This window comes from Rhinoderma darwinii, chromosome 2, assembly GCF_050947455.1.
Source record: "Rhinoderma darwinii isolate aRhiDar2 chromosome 2, aRhiDar2.hap1, whole genome shotgun sequence".
Taxonomy (NCBI): domain Eukaryota; kingdom Metazoa; phylum Chordata; class Amphibia; order Anura; family Rhinodermatidae; genus Rhinoderma; species Rhinoderma darwinii.
In genome coordinates, this window is record NC_134688.1 from 35,027,668 (window position 1) to 35,039,292 (window position 11,625).

Here is an 11,625-nt window from a genome sequence, read left to right on the forward strand (position 1 = left end):
ATGTTCTATGTATAGCTCTGTATCCATGAGTAGGATTATGTTTGGTGAACACCTTGGTGTCAAAAGACTAAGAGTATTCATGATAACTATGACTGCCTCCAAGTGCCAGGTATCTATCTGCTTATATGACATGAAGGAGTCCCATCTGTTTTCTGACCAGATAATTTGGGATGTTTATGAGTAATAATCATGAAAGGTAAATTAAAGGAAAGATAGATCAATACCTGAGTGTTGTATTCAGGACACTGCGCCGGCACCAGCACTTCTGGGACAAATCGAGGGATCTGTTGAGAATAAAATACAAAAGGTGAGATACTTGGTTTCCCCTTTAGACTCTGATAACTATCGCTGCCTCCAAGTGTTAGAAGTTACCATTCTGCCTAAATCACATGAAGGAGCGGAATCAGCCATATGTAAAAGTGTGAACTGTTGTTGGGGAGTTATGGGGAGTCGCTACTTTCACCATCGCATATTCACTCAATGAGTTCATGAATAAAGCTTAAATTGCAGGTTCAGTTTTATACTCAAATATTTTATCTTTTGGATAAGTTTGTGAGGACCTGGACCCTTAATAGATACCAAAGAGGATAGATAGATAGATAGATAGATAGATAGATAGATAGATAGATAGATAGATAGATAGATAGATAGATAGATAGATAGATAGATAGATAGATAGATAGATAGATAGATAGATAGATAGATAGATAGATAGATAGATAGATAGATAGATAGAATATAACCAGTCTGGTTTATCCGGTTTACAGAATCAGATATTCTATTAGTAAGATGTTTGTTTAATTAAACAGAATGAAGCAATGAAATACACATAATAAGTAATATGAATGAAAAAATAAATCTGACCTGTTTACTGTATTCAAGGCACTTCCCAGGAAGTTGTGGCTCTGGGTCTTGTGCCATGACCTGTTGAGACAATATGGGAGAATATCATATAAAAGTCAATACCCACAAATTCAGTTTACATCTGTCTATAAGTATATTATTAGCATCTATTAGATCCATCTCAGTGAAAGTCTAACAGCAACATCTTCTATGAGTAAGCAAATGTAAACCTCCCTATGGAGGCTTATGCTACAGCTTCCTGGCCTTGAGGATACATCTACTGCCATATACATACAGAGTTTATATTCACTGTAGCCTGAAATGTGCAATAACATACAATAATATCATTCTTCTTACTATAGCACTTTATATTAATCCTCTTATATTATTGTCTATAGAAAATACCTCAGCGGTATGCCCCATGGCAGAGTTAGTTGGTGAAGGAGGTGGTGGTTGTGACCTCCTCATATATACTCTGTAATCTGGCAAATGTGGAACATGAACATTGAAGGGGTTTTCCGGGACTTTAATACTGATGATCAACCCTTAGAAAAGGCTATCAATAACAGATCATTGAGGGTCCAACTCCCAACATCAAGCTGAATGAAGGGGCCCCTTTACTGCTTACCAGGCACAGTGCCGTACATTTTGTAATGGCTTTGCCTGGTACTGCAGCTCTCTAAGCTGCAATACTAAGCACAGCCACTATCAAATGCATGGAGCTTTGCCTGGTAAACAATAAAGAGAACATGGGGCTGACCAACAGGGGGGTGTGGCCCCTTTACTCTGATTATGGGGGTGGCAGGAGTAAGATCCACGTCTGATATTGATGGACTATCCGATATTGATGGACTATCCTAAGTATAGGCCATCAATATTAAGGTCATGGAAAACCCATTGAAAAGGTAAATAAGACCATTTTATACAAAGGACAGAACATACATATAAAATGATAGAGGATCTGACGTCTCTCCTGACATGTCTGTTTTAGAAAATACTTAAGAATTCACATTTCCATTCACACATTACTGATAGCTGCAATTTTCAGGAAATAGGAAGTTGTAACTTTAATGGGGAAATATGAAACCTTGAAATCTGAATGTAAAATCCACATGTTCGGTTGTTACTTGCGTTAATAGAAACATGTTACTGGATCTTGAACTGTTTGTCTAAAAAAAAATAACCCAACCCCCGACAAAATTCCTTCTACAATTATATATGTGGTGAGATGTTTGTGCGGTTAGAAATTGCTGCAGTAATGTCCAGTGTGAATCCGGCCTTATATGAGAATTTCTAGAGCCTATATATTTTAGTAACATGTATAATTAATAACACTGACATTATAGCTGATAAAATGCTGCGTCTTACCTGTCAATCACAGTCATCACAGTCCTGGTCCAGATGTTATTGCCAGAAATGGTAGAAAAAGCCAAAAAAGTCATGAGCTGTAGGATACACTGATCAAATATCAAGTGCAAAGTGAGTGTAATCCAGCTGCACATAGAACCTAACGACTAGTACTGTCTATGACATCATCAGTGACATCATAAGTGGCTGCAGTATCTGTTACATCATCGATTATCTCCTACTACCTGGATAGACTGTCTGTGTATACACTGAATATAGGCATGTTACATGGGACTGCTGTTTTATAGACCTGGAAGAAAGATACATGTGTTATTATAGGGGCTACGACTATGAACATGTAATGTATGAAACGTGTAATCTGTTACTAGATGGATATAAACTGTTATACTTATAAAGGATATATTTGATTTAATTTCGTTTCAGTTCTGGATTATCTAATTTTTAATGCTCCATAAAGTTACCAAACTATTATCCGCACACCGAGAGTTTATTAGACACATGCACGGCCTGGTGAGCAGATAAACTTCTTGTTCGTTTGTGTGAAGTCATGTACAGATGTAGCAATCCTTAACGGCCTTTTACACCAGCCAACATCGTTGATCGGTGCTCATTTGCTCCTGTCACACAGAGCTATGTATGGGGACGAGCAGTCGTTACTCTGAACGCTCGTCCCCATACATTATTATCATGTCGGCAGTGTGTCTCCCTGTTTACACAGAGAGATGTGCTGCCGACAACGATAATATTTAACTTTTTTTAAACGATACGATCAGCATATGATCGAGCGTTTGCGCGTTCATCTGCTGATCGCTGTGCCCTGTTTACACAATTATAGGGAACGAGCGTACTATGAACGTTTGTCTGTCCGATAATCGGTCAGTGTAAAAGGGCTTTTATCCTGACTCTGATAACTTGCTGCGGCGTTGTAACTTAACACTTAAGCCATTAAAAACCAGTGAAAAAGTGAAATGTAAGTTTCTTGCCACTGTGTATTTAACACATTAAGTCAAGTTAAAGATCTCTACATCTGTACATAGAAAAAGGCCATACTTACAAATGTTTCACACACTTGCACCCCATTATTCATTTATTTCTATTGAGGCACTTTACTCATTACTGCCCCCTATTAAAATGATGGGGGTAGGGAAACGGACAAGTGAGCCCTAATCTACCCGCCACTCTGTCCCTGCCTACTTGCAACGACCCGCCCTAGGCGACGGGGTACAACTGGGCGGCGGTCCCTACGCTCAGTAAGTGCATGAGACAAACAGACAAGGGTACACAAAGCTAAGGGAAATGGGGCAGTTGCCCACGGCAACACCGTGAGCAACAAGAGTGGTGAACGAGCCGAGTCAAACCAGGAGTGAACGAGGTACCAAACGCAGAGCAGGAGAGTAGTCAGTAAGCCAGGGTCAGTATGGAGCAGGATCAAATAGTCAGAAGCTGTAGCTGAGCCAGGAAACCACACGAGAAGAATCACAAACAAAGGAGGAACAGGAAAGGCAGGTAAAAAATAGACAGAGGGCGGGAGCTAGCTCCGTCTGGCCAGGCTGCGATAGGCTCTCCCACTCCTAAGCCTGCCATCCTGAGTGGTGGAAGATGGAGTCAGTCTCAGAGGCATAGACTCAGGTGCAGACTGATTACCTATGGGCGTATACACAGAAGTTGTGCCTGGCAGATCCTTTACAGTACCACCCTTTTATGAGGGGCCACCGGACCCTTTCTAAGTGGACCTGGTTTATTGAGGAAACGAAGGTGGAACTTCCTGACCAATACCCCAGCGTGAACATCCCGGGCGGGTACCCAAGTCCTCTCCTCAGGCCCATATCCTCTCCAATGGACCAGGTACTGAAGGGAGCCTTGGACCATCTTGCTGTCCACAATCTTGGCCACCTCGAATTCCACCCCCTCAGGGGTGAGAACGGGAACAGGAGGTTTCCTCGAGGGAGCCAAGGACGGGGAGCAGCGTTTAAGGAGGGAGGCATGAAACACGTCGTGTATTCGAAAAGATGGGGGCAACTCCAGTCGGAAAAATACAGGATTGAGGACTTCAATGACCTTATACGGCCCAATAAACCGGGGAGCAAACTTCTTGGACGGGACCTTAAGGCGCAAGTTCCTAGACGATAACCACACCAGATCCCCGACCATAAACAAGGGGTTAGCAGACCGTCTTCTATAAGCCTGAGTTTTTTGTACGCTCTGGGACGCCTCTAGGTTCTTCTGAACCTGGGCCCAGACTGTGCACAGTTCCCGATGAACGACCTCTACCTCGGGATTGTTGGAACTACCAGGTGAAACGGAGGAGAACCGTGGATTAAACCCAAAATTACAGAAAAAGGGTGAGACCCCTGACGAGTTACTGACCCGGTTATAAAGGGAAAATTCGGCGAGGGGAATGAATGAGACCCAATCATATTGACAGTCAGAGACAAAACACCTTAAATATTGTTCTAGAGATTGATTAGTCCTCTCCGTTTGGCCATTAGTTTCAGGATGGAGGCAGAGGAGAAGGACAGATCAATCTCCAACTTTTTACAGAAGGCTCTCCAAAACAATGAAACAAATTGTACCCCTCTGTCCGAAACAATATTGACAGGGGCCCCATGGAGACGCAGGATGTGTTTGACAAATAAGGTAGCTAACGTTTTGGCATTGGGTAGTTTCTTGAGGGGCACAAAGTGGCACATCTTACTGAAGCGGTCTACTACAACCCACACCACCGACTTGCCTTGAGATGGAGGCAAATCGGTGAAAAAAATCCATGGAGATATGGGTCCAAGGTCTCTGGGGAATGGGCAAAGAACGTAGTAAGCCCGCTGGTCGGGACCTGGGAGTCTTGGACCTAGCACAAACCTCACAAGCGGCGACGTAAGCCTTAACGTCTTTAGGCAACCCAGGCCACCAATAGTTTCTGGCAATGAGGTGTTTGGTACCCAGGACGCCTGGATGACCCGATAGTGCGGAGTCATGATTCTCCCTAAGTACCCTTAGCCGGAATTGCAGGGGAACAAACAGCTTGTCCTCAGGAAGGTTCCCGGGAGCTGAAACTTGATCGGCCGAAATTTCAGAGACTAAATCAGAATCAATAGAAGAAATGATTATACCAGGAGGCAAAATACAAGAAGGATCCTCCTCCGAAGGAGGGCTGGCCATGAAGCTACGCGACAGAGCATCGGCCTTAATATTTTTAGACCCAGCCCTATAGGTAACCAAAAAGTTGAATCTGATAAAAAAATAGCACCCATCGAGCGTTACCTGGTGCCTAGCCCCCTCCAGGAAGTGGCGCCACTCTTTAAATGCCCTTTTAATGGCTAATAGTTCGCGGCTGCCAATATCATAGTTACTCTCAGTGGGCGAAAACTTCCTGGAGAAGTAGGCACAGGGACGGAGATGGGTGAGGGACCTGGTACCCTGGTACAAGACAGCCCCCACTCCCACCTCGGATGCGTCAACTTCCACGATAAATGGCTCCATTTGGTTGGGCTGAACCAGCACCGGGGCCGAGATAAAGCACTTCTTAAGGACCTCAAAAGCCTGGATAGCCTCAGGAGGCCAGTGGAGGAGATCAGCACCTTTGCGAGTGAGGTCCGTAAGAGGCTTAGCGATGACCGAGAAGTTAGCAATAAATCTCCTGTAATAATTAGCGAACCCCAAGAAACACTAACGCCTTCAGGGAGGCAGGTTGGACCCATTCCGCCACAGCCTGGACCTTGGCGGGGTCCATGCGGAATTCATGAGGAGTGAGGATTTGTCCCAAATATAGTATCTCCTGTACCCCAAACACACATTTTTCGGTTTTCGCAAACAGTTTGTTTTCCCGAAGGACCTGGAGCACCTTCCTGACATGCTCAATGTGGGAGGACAAGTCCTTGGAAAACACCAGTATGTCATCAAGGTACACTACAAGAAACACCCCCAGGTAATCTCTTAAAATCTAATTTATGAAATTCTGGAAGACCACGGGAGCATTACACAACCCAAAGGGCATGACGAGGTATTCGAAATGACCTTCGGGCGTGTTAAACGCAGTCTTCCACTCATCCCCCTCTTTGATGCGGATAAGGTTATACGCCCCCCGTAGATCAAACTTAGAGAACCATTGGGCCCCCTGAACCTGATTAAAGAGATCAGGAATCAAAGGAAGGGGATGGTTCCTTACAGTGACCTTATTCAAGTTACGGTAGTCAATGCATGGCCTAAGACCACCATCCTTCTTCCCTACGAAGAAGTAGCCAGCACCTACCGGGGAAGTAGAGGGGCAAATGTAACCCTTGGCCCGGCATTCCTGGATATACTCTCTCATGGCTTCACGTTCGGGACAAGAAAGATTAAATATCCTACCATTAGGGAGCAGAGACCATTCTTCCTGCGGAACTCTCTACGTTGTCGGGGGGACACGGAGGCTCCGAGTTGCATAGGTACCTCCGAGTCTTCCGTGGAAGAGCGAAGCAACGGGACCTCGGGAGGCATCATGGGGGAGTCAGAGGGGAAAACACAAAAACGTTCAAGTTGTCGTTCCCTGATACGTCGGTCAAGTCGTACCGCTAAAGCCATAACCTGGTCTAGGGAGTCAGAAGAGGGATAGCTAACTAGCAGGTCTTTCGGGGCGTTCGACAGGCCCAACCTAAACTGGCACCTTAAGGCAGGGTCATTCCACCGAGAAGCTACGCACCACTTCCTAAAGTCAGCACAATACTCCTCAACAGGTCTCTTACCCTGACGTAAGGTCACCAGCTCACTCTCAGCAAAGGCAGTCCTGTCAGTCTCGTCATAAATGAGTCCGAGAGCAGAAAAGAAACAATCAACGGAGGAAAGTTCTGGGGCGTCAGGAGCCAAGGAGAAGGCCCACTCTTGGGGCCCTTCCTGGAGCCGGGACATAATTATACCCACCCGCTGGCTCTCAGAACCTGAGGAGTGGGGCTTTCAGCGAAAGTAGAGCCTACAACTCTCCCGAAAGGAAAGAAAAGTCCTCCGGTCCCCTGAGAACCGGTCAGGCAACTTGAGGTGGGGTTCAAGAGGTGAGGTGAGGGGCACTACCATGGTAGCGTCTGGCTGGTTGACCCTCTGAGCCATAGCCTGGACCTGTAGGGAGAGACCCTGCATTTGCTGAGCCAGGGTCTCAAGGGGGTCCATAGTAGTGTCAGGGACCAGGGTAGACTAGGTATAGGGCTTGTGATTATGTAATGATGGGGGTAGGGAAACGGACAAGTGAGCCCTAATCTACCCGCCACTCTGTCCCTGCCTACTTGCAACGACCCGCCCTAGGCGACGGGGTACAACTGGGCGGCGGTCCCTACGCTCAGTAAGTGCACGAGACAAACAGACAAGGGTACACAAAGCTAAGGGAAATGGGGCAGTTGCCCATGGCAACACCGTGAGCAACAAGAATGGTGAACGAGCCGAGTCAAACCAGGAGTGAACGAGGTACCAAACGCAGAGCAGGAGAGTAGCCAGTAAGCCAGGGTCAGTATGGAGCAGGATCAAATAGTCAGAAGCTGTAGCTGAGCCAGGAAACCACACAAGAAGAATCACAAGCAAAGGAGGAACAGGAAAGGCAGGTATAAATAGACAGAGGGCAGGAGCTAGCTCCGTCTGGCCAGGCTGCGATAGGCTCTCCCACTCCTAAGCCTGCCATCCTGAGTGGTGGAAGATGGAGTCAGTCTCAGAGGCATAGACTCAGGTGCAGACTGATTACCTATGGGCGTATACACAGAAGTTGTGCCTGGCAGATCCTTTACACCTATATTTCACTTATATTATTACACTTGCACATACACTATTCATTTATTATTTCTTACTACACATCCCATGCACCACACGCCACTCCCCTCAAGACTAGTGGGAGTGGCTATTATTATTTAAAGCACCTGCTCACCCCCCTTCATCAGCGTTTCTGACCTGGCTGTATCCATTTGTAAGTATGGCCTTTTTCGTTGTTTTATATATTTTGTATATATGTCCCCTTGTTTTTATCTGTTTTGTCTGTGCATCAGGAGCTTTTCGTTCCAGTTAGGGAGTTAGGGACTCGCAAGTCTGGGGATCCTTGTCGTGGATTGCGAGCTTGCGTCCTTTTTGCCAAAATTGATCACTAATACCCCAGGTATTTTTCATTATTACTTATATTTGCTTCTTTTGGACACAGCCGGGTCTTTGATGCTGGGAGAGCATGGTGTGTTGTTGTTTGGCATAGAAGCAGGGTAGCCCGCTCTATGAATTATCAAGGCGTCACAAATAGGCTTCTACATGGCAATACACGTTGTGCCTCATGACTTACACACTATCTCTCCATGTTTCACACACTTGCACCTCATTATTAATTTATTTTTATTGAGGCACTTTACTCATTACTGCCCCCTATATTTCACTTATATTATTACACTTGCACATACACCATTTATTATTCTTTACTACACAACCCATGCACCACACACCACTCCCCTCAAGACTAGTGGGAGTGGCTATTATTATTTAAAGCACCTGCTCACTCTCCTTCATTGGCCTTTCTGACCTGGCTGTGTCCATTTGTAAGTATGGCCTTTTTCGGTGTTTTTGTATATGTCCCCTTGTTTTTATCTGTTTTATCTGTACATAGAAGCTGACATATTGCAGAACAATTACATCAATAGTGTCACTTATATAAATTGGATCCCTGTGTAAAACTGTCACTTCTGCATTTAGAGGGGTTGTCTCTATTATTACAACCTTGTTTAGAAATTACGTATTCTTTTTATTCTGGACGCTACAGACACTGACCAATAGGCAACTATTTAGATAGACTAAGTGCCATTTATAATATTAGTATCGTCTTTTGGCCCCTCATATTCCAGCCCCCAGTGAGACTTTTACCTTTGCAACCCCTATTATTATGCCCTTGATGATTATACACCGTTCAGTCATAACATTAACCCCTTAAGCCTTCATTGGAATAACTGTACATCAGATTATCTTACATTATGCCATCATGACTTACAGTTACGTCATGGTGATTGTGCGGGCACATAAGGTATTTTTATATGAAGATGCCACCACAGATATCCTCTATTTTTATGGATACAAAATCTATTTACTATTGTTTTAACATTGATCTTTTTGTGCATTTATAACATTTGTAACAATAATATAAATGTAAATGGGTCTTAAAGGAGTATTCCCAGCTTACACATTAAGGGCATGATCAAAATCTTATCTTCAGGCGTATTTCAGAGCTAAAATGCTCGTGTTGCGCTCCGGAATTAACTTGAAATACACCTGCAAACTGCTTCCCATTGTTTTCATAAGGAAAATACACTGTGTAGTTCATATGAGGTGTGTTTCTTCACTGCTGAATTAAAAACACCACGTAAAAAAATGGTTTGTAAAAAAGTGACATGTCCCTTTATTAAAAACACCTCAAAACAAGCTTCAAAAATACTTGGAATATCAGTTCTAAAAACCGCCTGGATTCAGAGTCTGGTTGTGTTCAGACAGCACCAGTATCTTTGGGTGCTCGAAATAGGGTCCCAAACCAGATATAGGTCAAGAAATGTATTCTGCACACCTTGATTGCGTTCAACAAAATTTTTTTTAAATTTATTTCTCAGGGTAAATGCCAGAGGATATACGTGCAACGTCAACGTTTCGGTCGTGAGACCTTCGTCGGGCACTGAGGAAACATATACATGTAATTTATAGCATATCATATGAGTTTGGAAAATTACCATATAACACATAACAGGACATGTCATTCATAGACTGAATATAACATTGAATATAACATTGTATATACAAGCTAGGTCAATATTTGCAAAATTAGAAAATAAAGTTAAAAACAAGAGTATAGGAAGATACAGTTACAGACATCTTTGGAACAGTCGCCATATCAAAGGGAATGGTAGTAATAGTACATGTGTATATAGGCTAGGGCTAGTATTAGTACATTTGTCAACATCCAGTATTCCCTGCTCCATGTGGATGAGTGGGGGTGCCCCTTGTACACGGTGATCTATGCAGAGGTTAAGGAATCAATGTAAAGTTAAATGTAAAGTTTAAGCTGAACTCAAATTGGCAAGAGTAGAGGTGCATAGTAAAGAGCACAGGACTACGTTGTAGTTAACAGGTAGGTTATAACACTTATAAGTGGTGATCCCAGAATGCATTACACAAATGAAATACATGAATAAAATACATGCAACTCGAAGAGGGGGAAGCCATGAGTACAAGGTGCATCAAAGGATGTGGGCACCTTTGTAGAAAATGATCTGTACATACCTGAGCCGTACTGGGGACTGAATCAGTGTTAGTATAGCGATTGTAGTAGCGCAGCTTACAATTGAATATGGCGGCTTACCGCTCTTCAGGGCGCTAGTAATCCCTAGTTACTTCCGGTCTTATGTATGCTGCTTGGAGGACGTACGTGATAGGTTGGAACGCATCGGCCAAGATGGACGTGCGTTCCACCGTGGAGTGCATGTGAGGCGTGGAACGCATGTGCATGCTGTGAAAGTGATTAGAATATGTTTAAAAGATAACATTTTGCATGGACTCCATTTTGTATGGTAGGCATCCATTTTGGATCGTTGGAATCCATCTTTTGGCCTGAAGGAGCCATCTTGAGATTAATAAGTAAAAAGTAAATGTCAGCAGATGTCCTGAAGCAATTCTATGTTATGTGTTCTTGAATTGAATGTTTTATTACTCTTGTAAGGAAAACCACAGAAAAGGCCATACTCACAGATTAGGTGCCTCACTATCCAAACACTATGCCTCCATGTTTTACACACTACACTCACGTTTTTGTTTCACTCACAGCCCTGATTTCTACACACTACACTTAGTCATGTCCCCTATACCTCACATGTGCACTATACACAGTACTTTATTATTTATTTATTATTACTACACATTTACTTCCATGCCCAACACACCACTCCCCTCAAGGTTAGTGGGAGTGGTTATCATTATTTAAACACACCTGGGCACTTCCCATCAACAGCATTCTCTGACCTGGTTGCGTCCTGTTTGGAACGGGTATTTTACCCACCACCTAATCTGTGAGTATGGCCTTTTCTGTGGTTTTAATTATATTCTATGTCCCATTTTTTTGTACTCTTGTAAGGAGCAGATCAAATAGCCTTGGCCTGAAATGTGTGTCTTCCCATGGGACAAGGTTCAGGCCATGTGGGGCTTGGAGGGTGAAGAATTATTATAATGCATTGAAATATTCTCATTGGCTGAATCAGAGTCATTATCATATTGTAGATGATTGGCTGAAACCAAAGCCTACACCTTTCCTGTCATTATACTTATATACTTGTTTGGATCAATAAAGATCAGAGAAGGATTTTGAGCATACAAGCATGGTCTCTTGTGTCATCTTTTCTCTCAGATATATATATCTATTACCTATGATTTGGAAACGGGATAAATCACTGG

The 11,625-nt window shown here is 43.6% G+C and overlaps 1 long non-coding RNA gene across 1 annotated transcript; it reads right to left on the reverse strand.

The window, feature by feature from the left end:
* Window positions 1–223: 223 nt before the first annotated feature.
* On the reverse strand, window positions 224–11,313 carry LOC142740446 (uncharacterized). Its single transcript, XR_012880678.1, has 5 exons — window positions 10,462–11,313; window positions 9,752–9,856; window positions 2,212–2,500; window positions 865–924; window positions 224–284 (listed from the first exon to the last, which is right to left on the reverse strand). It is a non-coding gene; the product is annotated as an uncharacterized LOC142740446 (long non-coding RNA).
* Window positions 11,314–11,625: the final 312 nt, after the last annotated feature.